Here is an 18,397-nt window from a genome sequence, read left to right as displayed (position 1 = left end):
TGTGATTAAGAGAATAATAACATCAAAAAGATAAAGGCCAAAAATTCAAAAGCCATCATTTCCCAAGAAAACTTGAGAAAATGCTCACGACAGTAGCAAATCTGTAAAATACTTGACACACCTGTGAGTTCATCCTCCTTTATGATGTAATATAATTTCAACTGGTGAATAAATGATATAACAGACTACAATTAACAGTTAATTGGAAATTAAAAACAAAAGTTTTCTCAACATGTTTAATTTTAACATGACTCTTTTGGATTGAAAATTTGCAATAAAACAAAGAAGAAAACTAAGATTTTGATTTTCTGTCAAATCTGTGGATCTTCCACCGAAGTTCACATGTCAGATATCATAATAAAAATTCAATTATATAACGAATGACTTCCATCTTTCAGTTGATATTTTGCAAACAGCAAAACTCCATAATAGGAACATTCAATTCTGGATTCTCAACATCATCTGGCTTTTCAGAATTCTATTAAAGCTACTGATTTTTTCCCCCACATCATTGGTTATACATAGATTGATGTTTTACATCAAATAGCAATCTAAACCACACAACCTACTTTTAAATAGCAATGAGGGTATTCATGGTGAGTAAGGAAAAGTAAAAGTACTTACCAAAAAAAAGTATCTAAATGGCCAAAAAGCATATGAAAACGTAGTCAAGACGAGGAGTTACTAGGGAAACGTCCACTACCACCACAATACCATCCATGCACGCACTCTAATGGCTAAAATGAATATGACCGACAGTGTTGACAAGGCAGAGCAACAGTGCTCTGCTCAAGGGGATGTAAAGTGGGAACAGACATGTTCTAAGAAATGTCACACACCCTATATTCAGCAATTCCACTCCTAGATTCTTTCCCACAAAAAAGGAAATGTGTAAATAACTTGTACAAGAATGTTCCTAACCTCCAGGATTGCATCTGTAGGAGACCCGACCAACAAAATGTGTCGTGTTCAAGGAACGGTGTCCCATGCAGTGATCAGACACAACCACTGCTATGTGCAAAAACAGATGAGCCCCTGAAACATTACGCTGCCTGAAAGGAGCAAGAGACAACAGTACACCTTGTGATATTCCATTTATATGAAGATCAAACACAGGCAAAACTAATCTATAGTGATCAAAACAGAAGAGTAGTTGCCTGTGATGTAGGATGGACTGACTGAAAAGCTTGTAACATCTGAAATATATAAAAACTGAGACTGTCAAACAAAACTCACAAATTTTGAGTGACAGGCTAGTTCAAACTTTTAAAAAGCAGAATTTTAAGATTTAAATTAATGAATCACAATAAAAATTATTTTAAAGTTCATGTAGCAACTCAAAACTAAGAAATTCCATGTTTCCCCGAAAATAAGACCTAGCTGGGCTATCAGCTCTAATGCATCCTTTGGAGCAAAAACTTAATATAAGACCAGGTCTTATATTAATTTTAATATAAGATTATAAGATTTAATATAAAAACTTAATACAAGACCTAGTCTTGTATTAATTTTTGCTCCAAAAGACGCAGTAGAGCTGATTGTCCAGCTAGGTCTTATTTTCGGGGAAACACGGTAAGTACTTAAAGTCATGTTCAAGTAAATAGAAAAGAATCATCATTTATAAATATTAACACTGAAATCTAAAATACTGGAGAAAAAAATGAAAATTGCAACTTTTTTTAGACACACACAAGGGACATTTTTTCAGTTTTATTGAGCGCAACTAGATTTTTCAATAAAATAATTTATTGATATATACATCTATATACCTATATCTATAATCTATATATCTTTTTCTCCAAAGGTCTTGAGTTACATTTATGGTAGTTACAAAAGAAAGTAAAGTTCAGCAAAGATTCATATGAAATCTAATAAATTGATGATTTTATCAAACATAATTGACTTCTGGGGCCGGGCCGGTGGCTCAGGCAGTTAGAGCTCCGTGCTCCTAACTCCGAAGGCTGCCGGTTGGATTCCCACATGGGCCAGTGGGCTCTCAACCACAAGGTTGCCAGTTCAATTCCTCAAGTCCTGCAAGGGATGGTGGGCTCTGCCCCCTGCAACTAAGATTGAACACGGCACCTTGAGCTGAGCTGCCTCCCGGATGGCTCAGTTGTTGGTTGGAGCATGGGCTCTCAACCACAAGGTTGCCAGTTCAATTCCTCAAATCCCGCAAGGGATGGTGGGCAGCGCCCCCTGCAACTAAAATTGAACACGGCACCTTGAGCTGAGCTGCCGCTGAGCTCCCGGATGGCTCAGTTGGTTGGAGCATGCCCTCTCAACCACAAGGTTGCCAGTTCGACTCACGCAAGGGATGGTGAGCTGTGCCACCTGCAACTAGCAACGGCAACTGGACCTGGAGCTGAGCTGCGCCCTCTACAACTAAGACTGAAAGGACAACTTGAAGCTGAACAGAACCCTCCACAACTAAGATTGAAAGGACAACATGACTTGGAAAAAAGTCCTGAAGTACACACTGTTCCCCAATAAAGTCCTGTTCCCCTTCCCCAATAAAATCTTAAAAAAAAAAAAAAACCATGACTGACTTCTAAGAAAAGTTAGTATTAACTCACTTTCAAGGGCCCAGACCTGTATGTATGTGCTATATTTGCAATGCAATTGTGATGAGGTAGCAATGGCTTCGGAGTGAAAGACACCACTGAAAATTTTCACACTTAATTTTGTCCTCAAATTCCTACAGTCATTTCAATTTTAAAAATAAAACAGCATTGTCCTCTTGTAAACACCTAAGACTTCTCAAGCACCTCCCCCTAAAAAGTCAAAGAAAACCTATCCTTGATCACTGCATAATCAGGGTTAAGTTTTTATAAAACAAGTTGGACCACAGGAACAATTTTAACTCGAGAGCAGACGGTTTTTATGAAATCACCTGTACAGTCTCCACTATTTTTGTAAAAGTTCAGTATCCAAGGAAATTACTGCCACATCAAAGCTCCGTTAGTTATGTAATATATCAACTATGTTCTATATAATGAAAAGGCACTGGGAACGACTGTCAAACGATACTCAAGTTTATTTTTCAACATGTACTTAAAATCTCTTAAAAATGGTACTTACTATTACTTACTTTGAAGATACCATGGAAATCAAATTCCTAGGAAAATTATTTCTTGCAGAATCCATTACTGGATTTATAAGCAGTGAATATATCACAATGTTTTACCAGGGAGAAATTACTCAAACAATCAACAAGTATAATCGGCGCTGTCATCGATTTAAATCTATTTTAAACTAGGGTGGGAAACAGGTGCTAAACTCAATCAGTGACGAGGCAAGATGATAAGGCCAGTCGGGGACCCTCCTTTATTGCTGCTTCATGCAGTAAGTCCTCTCAGGGGACCGTACTTTTCATTAGAAGTGGATCCCCACACTGTACTTACACGAAACATCAACGTGGTTACGTGTTTTAATGCTTTGTCCTGAACACAAGATGCCAACATATTTTTTTAAAAAAGGGAGAGTTAAAAAGAAAACTTTGTCACGTTTTAAAAAGCACAAAATTTTCTTATTGATTACCACTGAGTTGCGAGAGACTTGGACTGTACAAACCAGATGAACAGAAAACAGAAAAAAAGGCATAAAATAACATAGAATCGCCATATATCTCACTTCTCAAACTTTCTGTGCCTCCACAGCATCTGTAAATGAACAAACCCCATCATCAAAAGCTCAGGACAAGACTCTGTACTGTCATCAGAGCCAGAGAGGATGTCAGGCCTCCCTTGGCGAGGCACGATGGGGTCTCCTAAATATGTGAACCTTAGTGCTCCCTGCAGCCCTTTTTACAACACCTACACTTTTCCCATTTTCAGTCACCATCAAGGCTTAAAATATTCCAATATTTTTGCATCGATTACACTCAACTTTGAGACTAAACTGTGTGGTATAAAGACATCTCATTTTGACTGATTTAAACTCCAGTGTGACACTGGAAGAATCGCCTGTTCACTGATTCAACAAAAATGCAGTAACCACGAGAATGAGAGTCTCTGCCGCACAGATCTCACGGAGGGTCCAAGGACTGGAGAGAGATGGAGTTCTAACAATCAGAATGTCACTGAAAATGCTCACATACTAATGCATAATCACTACTCCTTCTGCAGAACAAGACCAGGCAGGCTGTTGAACAGATTCCCCAGGAAAAAGTCTGGAGTGGATGGAAGGCACAAAATACAGGGGTGGGTGCACATTCCTGAGACAAAATTAAAAGTTGAAATAAATCTGGAGTTTTAACAATTCTAAATTATTGGGGGATTTTTTGTGTGTATATGACCATCTAATTATATTCAAAATACCAAAAAATAGGAAACAAAATGATATCAAGGTTAAAAATCAGACTGGAGGTTCTCAATCCCCAAGGGCTATTTCCTTCCCACCATTCAGTGGGTTGCACAGGACACCCTGTGTCACATACTTTACTCAGGACCATTACTGCCACACCCATTCAGTCTCTCCCCTCTTCCTCACCTATATTATCAAGTCTTTGCAGTCCACACCATTACCTTACTGGCCCAGTTTGTTGCCTGCTTCTATTCTGGCTCTCCTCGGTCTCCACGAGTAGTTAAAACTCTTTTCTAAAACAAAACTAGATCACATTGCCATGTGGCCAAACCCTTTCCGAGACTGCTCATTTCATCCAGAAAAGTCTGAACTATTCACGACCGCCCACGTGGTCCACATCCTCTCCTCCGGCAATATCGTCCCCAACAGGCACGAAATTAATTGGAGGTGCAAGTAGGGGAAGGTATAAAGCACAGATAAAAGACGGACTTAAGAGTACACAAACAGCTACCTGTGGTGCTCAAATTTCATACAGGGTGGAATCAATTAGAGCTCCTGAAACAGCCTTACTTCCTTCACTCAATACCAGCTACAACAGACATTTCCCTCTTTCCTGCTTTAAACGTATTCCCTTCACATTGAACTGTGCTCACCTCAACACCTCCAACATTGCAAGTCCCTTCCTTTGGATCAGGTATCAGCGCAAATGTCTCCTTAGAGAAGCCTTCCCTGACCATCCTGAAATGGACAGGTTTCGCCAACCCACATATACACTGGGGGTGCCAAAAAAATGTGTACAAGTGGACAACGTTGCTCAAGCAGTAATTCACCATAATCAGAAGTGTCTGGACGCTCATAGTAACCACTTTGAGCACCTCTTGTAACAGCAGAAGTCAAATGTGACTTGTATTCATCGTTTGTTATCGGTGTATATCGAGTATTACAATTTTAGTTTTCCTTTCTTAAAATGTATATATTTTGTTGGCACCCTCTATATTTTCCCAGCTGTATCCCCAGTGTGTAGAACATTCCCTAGTACTGCCATAGTATGTGCTCAGAGTATCTCTATGTCTGTAACTACAACACATGATGAAAACAAAACAATCTTCTCTATCACAATGGGGAGACAATCTCTCACAAAGGAATAAATGACCCCAACCAAGCTTTCCGTTTTCAAATAGGAAACTGCACTCACTGAAGTACTTGGGTATATATGTATACACAACCGTTTAAAGTTACTATCCTAAGACACAAAATTTTTAATGAAAAAAAATCATTTTTGCTATGAAGTCTTCAAATTTATGTAGTAATTCACTGAAAAATAAACCACAATTCTTTGGGAATGAAAACAAGTGTTTATTATTTCTAGAGAAAGGTAATCTAACATATAGCTTAGAGCCTCCATTCTTTTTCGATTTGTAAATGAAGTACAGAACCCCTCTATCTGAGGTTTCGCTTCCAAATCTGTTGCCCAGTTAACCGTGGCCCGAAAATATTAAATGGAAAATTCCATAAGAACAATTCATAAGTTTTAAATTGTGCACCATTCTGAGGAGCGTGATGAAATCCCATGCCATCTGTTCCGACCCTCTGTCCATGCTGTAGGCACTCCCCGCCTGTTAGTCACCTGTCGGTTAGCAGGTCAATTGTCACAGCACCACAGTATTTGCGTTCAAGTCACCTGTATTTTACTTCATAATTGCCCCAAAGCACAGAAGTAGTGATTTAGGTAATTCAGATATGCCAAAGGGAAGCCATAAAGTGCTTCCTGTAAGTGGAAAGGTGAGTACAGTACAATAAGATACCGAGACCTCGCTCACATAACTTTTATTACAGGTTTTATAATTGTTCTGTTACTATTGTTGTTAACCTCTTACTGTGCCTAACTTATACACTAAACTTTATTATAGGAATATACATACCCTATATACAAAGTTTGGTACTATTCACAGCTGTAGGCATCCACTGGGGATCTTGGAACATATCCCCTGTCAACAAGGGGGGACCAGTGTTTAACTCCCCCCTCCAGTATTTCCAAATAATCTTGAGAAATTGTAATATGAACACCAAAGATAGGAATTCTTCTAGAAGAAAGGCTTTGTGGGTCTTTCTATTCTTGATAGTATAGGAATAAAATTCAAAGTAGCTAATTCGGGCACAGCAATGTTAATAATGCCCATTTCCCACTGCTGGAGAAGTGTAGAATTTTTTTTAATGAAAGATTTCTGAATTTGAGTCTAATGCCCTCTTCTATCACAAAATAAACTAAGCCATTATGAAACTCAGTGAAATACCTGAGGCAAATTGTTAATATTTATCAGGTCAAACACCTAAACATATTAACAGATATTAATAATTTAATAAAATACACATCTACTTAATGTATCTAATATTTAAAGCACAAAACTTCAGGTCTCTAATTCCTGGAATTCTCACTGGAAACTTTGGACTTCAAAGCTCTCCCAAGTTCAATCATGTAATTTCAATTCCTAAACTTTTACTGTTACATGCAACAACCTGTTATCTACAGCTCATCTTTACTGATTTTATGCATTGGGTTGGGAATTGCAAGGAATAAAGTTCTCATTGCCCCTAATTAGGATAGGCAGCACCGAAGAAACTTTTAAAATATACACACCCAGTGACCCAGCAATAAGTAGAAATTCTGCACTATATATTCACATACTGCTCCATAACACATCCAAAGATACTAGAGTATTTAAAGGACTCTTTTTAAAGGAAACAAACATCAACCAAAAAAGATATGGTACACACCTAACAGAGCCCACCAATTGGTGCAAAAAGAATTAGGACTCTCTCTCATACACATTTATTTGAAACAATCTCCCAAATAGAATACTGTGAGGAAACAAGTGGTAAAACACTATGTACAGTGTACTTGCACATGTATCAAATTGCACATTCCTGTGATCCACAGAAACTTCTGGGAGGACAAACAAGAAATCAGTCACATGGTGCTCCTAAAGAGAGGTGGGTGCACTGGTAGACGCAAGGAGAAATTTACTTTCACTACGTACCATTTTGTATTTCCATGTTTTTGTACCAGATGTGTATTATTCAAAGAATTCAAAACTGTATCTAGTTTATGCAATAGCATTTGAAGGTAGTTGACTTTTATTATATGTTAATGCTTTCTAAAGCACAGGGTGTGATATATTTCTAGCTCTCAAAGGATTTGAATGATAGCTACAAAATAGGGCCTTTTAAGGTGACTAAGTTTGAGGAATAAGAATAGTGAGGTTAGTCCACTTCTGGTTTCCACATTTCTCCATACTGGTCATTGGCCGGGCAAGAAAAAAATGAGTCCGCTTCAGCACAGGCCCACTTCTTCAGCACCTATGCTTCTCTAACGGCTGACTGTGGCTGCACTGCTCTGCTGAGGGAGCAAAGGGCTTAGATGTGTTCCAGCAGGCGACTGTCCACCAGGCCCTTCCAGGTCCGCCTACACAGCGCCATCTATCGGTGTTTGAGAAATGTCTCGGCCCCCTAACCTACATCAATTTTGCACTGGTGTACTATTTACATCTCATACTTTCATTTATCAATTGTTGCCTACTAATGACAATCGAAATTCTTGAGCTAAGAACTTTCCCTAAGCATCACGATTTTAGAGTAAACACATCCCAAGGATCTGAAGCCCTCCATCCTGACCTTGCTGCCCTAGCTATTCTTGGAAGTTGGTGGCGTCAAAAGTAGTCATTTCATTAAATACCCACCATCCTTGCCTTCCTTCTTCCACATAACCTCCCCCACATCCACTTTACCACCAAATCCCGACACTTTCATAATTAATCGGTACGTCCTGATCGCTACTTTTCCTCTCCAATCCTACTCCAATGTCTCAACTGCATGCCTGCAGTGTGAGTTACCAATGCGTCCCTCCCACAATCTAGCTAACCTTCCTGAAACACAAAACTGACTACCATCGCCCCCTTGCCAAAAAACTCCTACTGGCTCCTCACTACGCAGTAAGACCTGGTACCTTTCCCAGTCTCATGTTGGGTAACCACCAGCTTCGTGCACTGATCAGCTCCCAGCTTTGTTCGAAATGGGCCCTCTCTGATTACACCTGCTCCCAAAACAAGCTTGAACTCATCCTGAAGGTGATACTCGGGCATTTCCACCTTGCCAAATCCTGGGGTCCTCTCAATTCTGACCCTTTTGTTCTAAATGTGCCTCTGACCCACCCCACCCCTGAGCAAAAACATTTGCTCACCATACACTAATCCTTCCCAATTAGTTTACCTTGTGCTGTTTTTCTCCATAGTCCCTGTAACCCTCACTTCTGGACAACCGACTTCATGTGTGGAGTCACCCAAGGACAGCCAGCACCGTACTGCAAAGTACACAGCATGTTTTTTAATGGCTCATGGGTAGGGTTTCCACGCGGCAATTCCCGCCCGTTCTCAGCAATTCTTTTTGCTTTCCCGTTCCCGAATCCCGAGATATAAACTGTTTTCTGTTCTCTGACGAATCCCCTCCACAAAGTGACTGCCAATACTACCAACTATCTGGTTTCAAGTAGCGGATTTTCCTAATTTCCTGACCAACTTTTCTCAGGATTGGAGAATGGAAAAGCGAAAAAAATTCCCAAGAACGGGCGGGAATTCCCGCCCAGAAACCCTAGTGATAAATAGGAAAAATGTCTAAGAGATACATTATGAGTAGTACGTTTCCTATTGTGGATATTACTGGGTTCAAGGAGTTGATTTTCCCAATTTTCCGACCAACTTTTCTCGGGATTTGGGAACGGGAAAACGAAAAAAAATTCCTCAGAACGGGTGGGAATTCCCGCCTGGAAACCATAGATGGGTACTAGATGACTGACCACACGTGCTCTCTAACAAGGCAATCACAGCAAAATGCCTTCTTTATTAATAACAGGATCCCAACACTTACTTTGTATTCCCATGTACTTTCTTGAATTCTTCCTTTCTTCTGCCTGCCTCCTAATTCATGCAAATGCAGTGCAAGTCTCCAACTGACTATTAAAATGTGCTGACCATCCTTTTGTTTTCCCTTAGGCCTTCTCTGCATTGTATTATAATTACTGTGCTATATTCTAACCTCTACCACTGAGTATGGAATTTTTTAACAAAAGGACCTTGCATCTACCCCACACTGGCTGCCTTAGTCTTAAATGAAGCAAACCCTTGCTGAACAGAGCTGACACTCCCTGTCACCCATACCTACTACAGACTTAGTCATTCATAACCTATGACCACTTCAAGTATATTAACCTATGCTATTTCCAAACATAACATCAGCAGTTACAATTTATTCTCGGGCCCTATACATTTTTAAAAATTTGTTTTATTAACCAAATACAGTGTTTAGTATATATCCAAGTATCACTTGGTAATGTACAGCAAAACATGTACATTAAACTAGTTATTTTAATACCTGTTACTTTTAATGATGTAATAAAGCTTTTTTTAAAAATAGCAAAACTCGTTGTAGTACTAGCACCCATGCTATTGCGCATGAGTGTGCACATACACATTTACACACTACACAAAAAAATTAACTATTAAAAGGCAAACGGGGGTAGCTGGATGGCTCAGTGGGTTGGAGCACAAGATCTCAACAAGGTTGCCAGTTCAATTCCCACGTGGGATGGTGGGCTGCACCCCTGGCAACTAAAGATTGAAAATGGCAACTGGACTTGGAGCTGAGCTGCACCCTGAAGAAACACACTGTTCTGCAATATTCCCCAATACAATTAAAAAATAAATTAATTAAAAAAAATAAAAGGCAAACAGGAAAAACTATAGTTAACTGTCAAAATGAAGTCTCAAGTATTCATTCAAAGAGAATCCAGCCAAGAACACAGGAGTCCTAAGGGGTTTGGTTTTGCTACTGTTCTAGGCTGCCACAGCTGAGACTGGAGCAGGAAAAAGCAGGCCTCCAGAGGGAGGTCAGCCAAATAAAGACAGGATGAAGAGTATGGGAAATTAAAATAAAATTAAAATGAATGGTAAAGGCATTCAATGCTGGGTATAAATTTATGAAAAACTTATACAAAAGAGTTCAAACAGCTAATTAATGGTCTTAAAAACCAATTCTCTTTCCATCCTATTATTAATACAAAGATAGGAAACTTAATAGTTCAAGTAAATGTATTTCAAATATATATTTCCCATACTATGTATTAGCTATATAGAAAACATTACATTAGAACTTTCTTTGGGCAACTTGACTTGATTCCATTTGTCCTCCAAAAGTTAGAAGTTAGATGGTAACACGTTGCTTAACCAAAATTGCACCATAATGTAAACTACAAAATTAAGTCCTTTCCAAACATCACTATATATACATTTATCTCCCAACTTTTCATCAGCTCTGTGGTCGAAAGAGAAGAAATGGCAAAACAGTACACTGTTTCCTGCAAGTCCACAGACTTGGTGGCATTCCCATTCTTCCTAACTTGCACATATTAATTTCCATTTACTAAAAAATACATAGCCTATGATACTTACAATATACTTACCAAATAAATGAAAGACAAAAACTAAATTGCAAAAACTTAATGTCTACTATGTAACTAAAAAATGTTAATGTCTTAGAAACATTTCAAATCATCATTTTAAAGGCAGTCCTGAAAAGCAAGCAATGCCTATTGCACAGGTAATGTTTAAAAACCCCTATAACCCATCCAATTGAGCATTAATAAAAATAGATGGTGGGCTGGGCCGGCCCGGTGGCTCAGGCGGTTAGAGCTCCATGCTCCTAACTCCGAAGGCTGCCGGTTCGATTCCCACATGGGCCATTCATTGGGCTCTCAACCACAAGGTTGCCGGTTCAACTCCTCGACTCCCACAAGGGATGGTGGGCAGTGCCCCCTGCAACTGGGATTTAACACAGCACCTTGAGCTGAGCTGCCGCTGAGCTCCCGGATGGCTATTTGTTGGAGTACGTCCTCTCAACCACAAGGTTGCTGGTTAGACTCCCGCAAGGGATGGTGCGCTGTGCTCCCTGCGACTAGCAACGGCAACTGGACCTGGAGCTGAACGGCACCCTCCACAACTAAGACTGAAGTAACAACTTGACTTGGAAAAAAGTCCTGGAAGTACACACTATTCCCCAATAAAGTCCTAAAAAAAAAAATAAAAAAAATAAGATGCTAAAAATAAATGGTGGGCTGCGCACCCAGCAACTATAGATTGAAAACGGCAACTAGACTTGGAGCTGAGCTGTGCCCTCCACAACTAGAGTGAAGGACAACTTGGAGCTGATGGGCCCTGGAGAAACACATTCTCCAGGGCGTCCATAAGGAATAAGTGAAATCAGGATGGGGTGGAGGGCACCAGTCACCTTTAAGAACCCCTTGGAGGAGAATAATTACCCACTCTTAAATAGGAACTACTGACACAAAAGATGAAGTCAGAGAAACTTTTTTCTTCAAACTAGGTATTATATGCTTTTTCTCCTCCCAGTATTCATACAAAATAGTTTTTCACTCTTTTGGTACAACACCCAACTTATTTACCAAGGCCTCGAGAGTATTAGGTGTGCCGTAACATACAGGTTTTAATGAATTATTTCTGTTGGATATCTTAACCACTTTGTCATTGTTCAAGCTCACTTAATTATTGAGTTACTGAGACCTTCAGTGTCTCTGGAGGTGCATGTGAAAACCACATGAAGTGTGCGTGGACAGCCACGACTGAGCAGAGGCTGCTGTCTTTTAATGGGAGACCCTTCTGAGTACTTCCTGATAAGTTGCTCTTGGCTGCCAACTGGCCTTTTTGCTGCTCTTAACATCCTCTTCAACATACACCAATGTAAGATGCAAGAAGAAAATACACATGTAGACTTTTAAAATGAATAGCCTTCATTTTACACTCAAAAAAAAAAATACTTTCCTGGAGAGAACTAGGACGAGGATTCGTCCACTTCAGGCCTTTTAAACTCACTCCCATTTCTCTGCTCTCCTTGCATGGGGTTTCACCAACACCACACACTGTCTTGTATAGCCGACACACAAAGCATACACTGTGGTTTTTAGCTTTAAAGTTTTCAGAGCCTGAGTGCTGTTCCAATCGTTAAGAACTTTTCTTCCAAACCACCATCTGTCCACTCTCCAACCTCTGAGAAAGGTGTGGTCTCCCAACCATCATCCCAAATTATAATGCTCCCTTTCCACATTCTTCTTTCTCTGAATACTTTTTACACACATTTCTATCCAAACATATGTAGAAGTACACATTATCCCAAATCCTATGAAAAACTGGGCTGCTCCTTCTCTACCTGCTCTTCTTGCTCTGGCCCTCCAATACAAAGGTGGAGCTGTCAGAATTTATCATTTCTTTCCGTGATTTCTCCTGCCACCCACCAGACTTCAAGCTCAAAGGTGGAGAGCAATTCCATTTTCTTCACTACTATACGCACATGCTGAGACAAAAAAGCTCAGTAACTGTTGAATGAATAAGCCATCTGTGATTCTCAATCTGCTCACTTTGACTGGTAGTGAAAACTCTACTCTTAAATCTGTACCATGACTCCGTATTTTTCTTTTGGATGTTCCTTCAAACTGGTTCATGAAATACTGAGGGTCAAACGTTGTGCTATGATACTGGGTAAGTCTATAAACAGGAATAAAACACAGGCATAAGCAAGTAAATACCATACAAAGTAAATACCGACAAAGTGACAGGAGTGACGAGGTGATGTCACACCTACTGGGAAAAGCCCTTCTTAGGAGACCTATAAAAATACCTACGGAGAGAGGAAGCCCCTTCGTGTTCAGTGAACAAAGGGTGGAAGGTAGAGGCGGCTGGAAACGTCCACTGAGAGATCAAATAAAGCCCTGTGCCTACAACACAGCTGGGTTTTAATTCAGACGGAAAGCTACTGCATTTGATGGAGAACGACCATGATCTAATTCACAGTTTAAAAGGATGGAACAGATATTATGTGGCGAGTCAACTCAAGAGCAAAAGTACACGCAGGACAGGTGAGAAGGGCCCTGGTGTCACCTTCAGTAAGACGGGAGAACCTATTAACCAGGCAGACAGGTTTTCTAGTTTTCAAAATCCCAACCAACCACCAAAACAAAACAAAACAATTTAAATCCAATGGATTGTCTTCCTCACCCTCAGGCAGCTCCACCCCCCCACTCCCAATCCTGAACACACTTACCTTCCGAGACTCAGTTAATGGTGTCATTCGTCATCACTCCATCACTCAAACCAGAAACTCCCAGATAGCTCTGCGTCTCCCTTTCTCCCACCAACACACCAGTCTGTTAAATTCACACTACTTCTAAATGGCTCCTATCTGGAATCGGAGCAAACCTGACACTTAAGATCCTTTTAAATTATCATGGAGGGGGGAGGAGGTCAGGGGTCAATGACCTATGAGGTCTGTTTCTGATCCAGTCACTTCTGTACTTAACTGTCCTCCCAGTCACCTAAAAGGTAAAGATCAAAACTCCTTAATTAGATCAACCACAATTTTATTTACACTTTAACTCTTGCCTTCTCACTCTTACCTCCCTTCCCCTAGACAGCGCCTTGTGAACTGCTCAGGGTCTCTGCTCAGGGACTTTCTTAAGAGCCCTTCTGAACACACCATCTCACATCCCTCAACCCTGCCTACCCTCTCCCTACAAAAGAAACCAACAACTGTCAAGTCCTTACCTTTAAGAACTGCTCAGAAGTTATCTTAGTGAAGTCTTCCCAACATAGGTGGATATTTGCGTCTAGGTTGTCAGAATTTTGCAATTCCCTTCATGACTATCAAGTGGTCTAAGAGTTTGCTTCCAGCTCTACATACACCCATTAAAATCAAATCCCAAGAGGGCAAGGATCACATTTTGTTCATTTTTGTATTCTAATTAGTAAATACCGTCTGTTGTACAGTAACTGTAATTCATTCACTAAACAAACATTTAATAAGGACCTGCTAGGAAATGAGAATAAATCATTAGATCATAAGATCCCGCCTCTTAAAGCTGACATCCTGGAAGGAATGAAGTAAACAAATAAATGAACGAAAACTTCAAAGGTTTTAAAAGAAATCTTGAATGACTCCATTTTTCAGGACCTACGTTATTTGCTTAAATATTTTATGGACAGAGTATCAAGTAGATAACAAACATAATGAAAAAGCAACAGAAGTGAAAGGAATAAAATGTAACTTTAATGTGTACAACTTATTTCCTGAGAACTGGGTGCTCAAACATCATTCTTACGCTTCCGCACAAAACACCAAGTAATTAATTATGCCATAGGAAATTAACCTCGCCCTGATACATAATGGTATGTACTTAAAGGTTCAACCTCCAATTGTTCATTTCAAAAAGTGAAAATAAATTACATAATTCGATCACGTGATGAAACTGGGATTACAATCAAGGAAAAGATAAAAATCTGAGTTATAGTCTAGACCAGCACTGCCCAGAACAAAAATACAACATAATAAGTTTTAAATTTCTTAGATGCTAAAGTGGAAAAAGAGAGCAGATAAAATTAGCTTAATAGTGTATTTTATTTAACCCAATATACCCAAAATATTATTTCAACATGCAAACATATAAAAAATTGGGATAATTTATTCATTTCTTCACACTAAAGTCTTTGCAGTTCTGTGCATATTTTACCATCTAATTCAAGTGGTACATTGTCTTCAATACTTATGCGTATTTAGAGTTCATTAAATTCAGACACAGAAGTGGATGCACACCCCACGTTGTTCCAAATACGCTTAACACTGTCCTGATAACTGAATTTTAGTGGGTCTCACTGGTCTCGTTCCAGACTCCACAGCCATCGAGGCACCTGCACTGGACAGCACCGCTCCAACAGCACACGGACGGCAGCCACTCACTTCATCACTTTGCTTTGCTAGCACAGACTAAGTCAAACAGGATGCTGTCCCTTCATCTCCTGAGACAGGCACTTTCTAGTCCCTTTATCTGAAATAGGGGTTGCCATTTTCTCTACCGTGAGTTATTTCAACTCTGTTTGCCACTCCACTGTCCCTCTGCTCCAGAGCACAAATGTCATGGGAGCTGAGGGTTGATCTCCTTTGGGCACAGCTGCTTCTGTAGTGCCCAGACTCCAAGAAACTGTCAGTGAAACCAGCTTTGTTCTAAGAGTGCTCGATTATTAACACGGATGTCACACTTACAACCTGTAAAAAAATGACTAGAAAGTGGTTGTGACAGGTAATTTTCTTCCATATTGTTCAAGTAATTGAGAAATAATTCAAATTATGAGATCTGTAGTTTCAATGAACCTAGTAGGAATACGTCATTCCTTCATAGGTATAAATCATAATATGAACCACTATCCCTTAGTTTACCTTACCTCTAACACTTGTAGCACAAATACTAGGATGTAGATTATACTTACTCTTCCTAAAATATAAGCACAGTGCAAGGCAGAAATTAAGAATCTGAATATGTATTTTCTATTTTGTACTTCCCACCTCCAAAATTAGGAGCATGTCATTTTCCAAAAACTTCTGATCTTCCCCTAATATTTTAAAAGACTTAATGGCTCCAGGTAAAAATCAATGTAGCACAATACAGAGCTAAGAAACAAAACAAAACCAAAAAACCAAGGTCTTAATTTTCCAAATCAATCATCATGCATAAATCTAAATAGTAGCAATATTTCACATGTAAATCTACAACTTTTATGTCTTTCTAGTAGGGTAAAAGTAGGGCTGTTTAATATGGGGGGGTGGGGGGGGGCGCAGCAGGGAGTAAGGGAAATCACAATCTGAATGAGAAAACCAGTAATGTATAGATTGGGAAACACAGAAACCCAAGACAGTTTCCTGTTTTAAAATTTGTCTTTTTCTGCATTTGTGTGCATACAAATTAAAGTTAAGGACTCACTTCTGCAGAGATGTAACTCATTAGTCACAGGAATTAAAATAATTTCTTGGTTGAAGAAAATTAGGAATACCTTAACAGAAAAAAACAAATGTATCAAGAAATCTATCCACATAAATTTTTTAGTAGATAGATGGAATAGTTTTACTCTCATTAGCATGCATGAGAATTCCTCAGGTGGAAAATAGGTTAATAAGCCACCTTAGGGTAGAAGCCAAGTCTCTAAAGTCCTGGGCTTCCAAGAAGTAAAGGATTTGACTCCTCATTTTAAAAATGAGGGAGGGGGAGCTCTGGTAAAGATGGCGGTATAGGTAAACACTGTGCTCGCCTCCTCCCATGAGGACTAAATTATAGGGCAGTCAACCTGGAGAACCATCTGAAGATTAGCTGAACAGAAGTCCTATACTAAAGATAGAAGCCACATGAAGACTGGAAACATTATATATATATATATACACACACACACACACACATACATACATACACACCCGTGTGTATGTATATATATATATATACACACACACACACACACACACACACACACACACACACATATATGATTTTCAATATGGCACGTAAAACAATGACTAATAGGCAATTAAAATTTGCAGTGGATAAAGAAAATGAAAAGAAAGGGAGGGGTGGGTTGATGCAATGTTAAAAGATAAAAGGGTAGATGACTTCCTTGATCAGGTAACATCTCCTCCCAAAGCCAAACCCATTTCTAGTTCACAAAAAAACACAAAATACTTGGTCAGGTAGATTTCCTGGGAAACTAAGAGCACACTATGCTATGGCAGTTTTTGGGCAGAGGACAGAGAGGTGCCCAGGTGACATTTGGATTACAATTAGAAACAAGTCTCTATATTTAGAAGGCTGCAAACAAGGTGACTGGGTTTTCATGGGGTTTTTTGTTTTGTTTTTGTTTTTTGCACTATATAGTCACAATTTTCTTTGGAAGAAACTTGTTAATATGTGATGTCATTATGAATCAGTTTAATATAGTGCATAATTTTAAATAGATTTTGAATCACACACATACGGTAACATCAGTCTTTTTAAGGTCTCACAAAGCAGACTATACATTTTTACCATAAAATTACTTAACTCCCATTTATTGAACTCCTTGGTGGGCATTACTTTCTAAAGTGACTACCAAAAACTGAAGCTGCAAAGAAAATTATGATTAATAAATATATGCATCGTCTTAGAAAATACATTTATCAAATCTTCATCTTCAATCTAGAAAAGCAAAGACAAGCTCAGAACAAAAATAGGTAAGACAGTCATTTTAATCCATCAAAATGATGTCATCCTAATCCTATTTACCAGGAAGGTAAGCCAAGACCAAGGGTTTTCTAGCATCTTCACCCTGCAGGCATTAAGCATGCTCAAATATACTAATACAAAAACAGATTATTATATCGTTTCGTTTTTCATACTGGTATGGATAGCTGAAAATCGGTTCAATTAAAAAACCTTTACCAAAACATACTTTTCTATATTACCTCTTCACCTGAATTAACTAGGCTTGTGAACACAAAATCCTAGTTTAAAAAAGCATAATAAACACAAATTATGCATAATACTTAGCGCTCAATGGCAATGACATCGCCTAGTCAAAAATACTGGACTTTGGCAATACGTCAGTTGGCAGTAGCAGGAAGTGTGTGGAGGGTGGGAGGTGGTTGTTGCGGGCTTCCTCAATGATCGGCCAGGGATCCTAGACAACATACTGTACCAGGACAGCCACCGTGGCACCACCAACAAAAAAAATAAAAATAAAAAACGCTCTGTGCCACTTTTGAGGGACACTTTAGAACACAGATTAGCAAAATGGGGCCCCCAAACCCAGCATCACTATCCCCTGGGAACTCCGTGGTTGAGCCCAGAAATCTGTTAATGAGCCCCCAGGTGATTCTGATGCTCACCAAAGTGAGAAGAAATGAGTTGAGATGGCCAAGGCTGTCTTTTTAGAGCAAGGGTCTCGTGTTCTCACCGGTGTACCTCAGCCTGGGAAAGGGCCCAGTACACAACAGGACCCCTGACAGTACGTACTGAAGCAACGAATAAATGCATATGGTAAAGTTCTGAATGACATGGCTCTCCTATGGATTCTATGTGACTGAGAAAGTAACACTTTGTACACAATCACTCCAGTTACTATGCTCAGTTTGCTGAACTGCTGGCTCCATAGTGATCCTAATGTTTAAAATACCCTAACCAAGT

This window comes from Rhinolophus sinicus, chromosome 16 (genome assembly GCF_057876585.1).
Source record: "Rhinolophus sinicus isolate RSI-liver-muscle chromosome 16, RSI-T2T, whole genome shotgun sequence".
NCBI lineage: Eukaryota > Metazoa > Chordata > Mammalia > Chiroptera > Rhinolophidae > Rhinolophus > Rhinolophus sinicus.
This window is presented reverse-complemented; position numbering follows the sequence as displayed.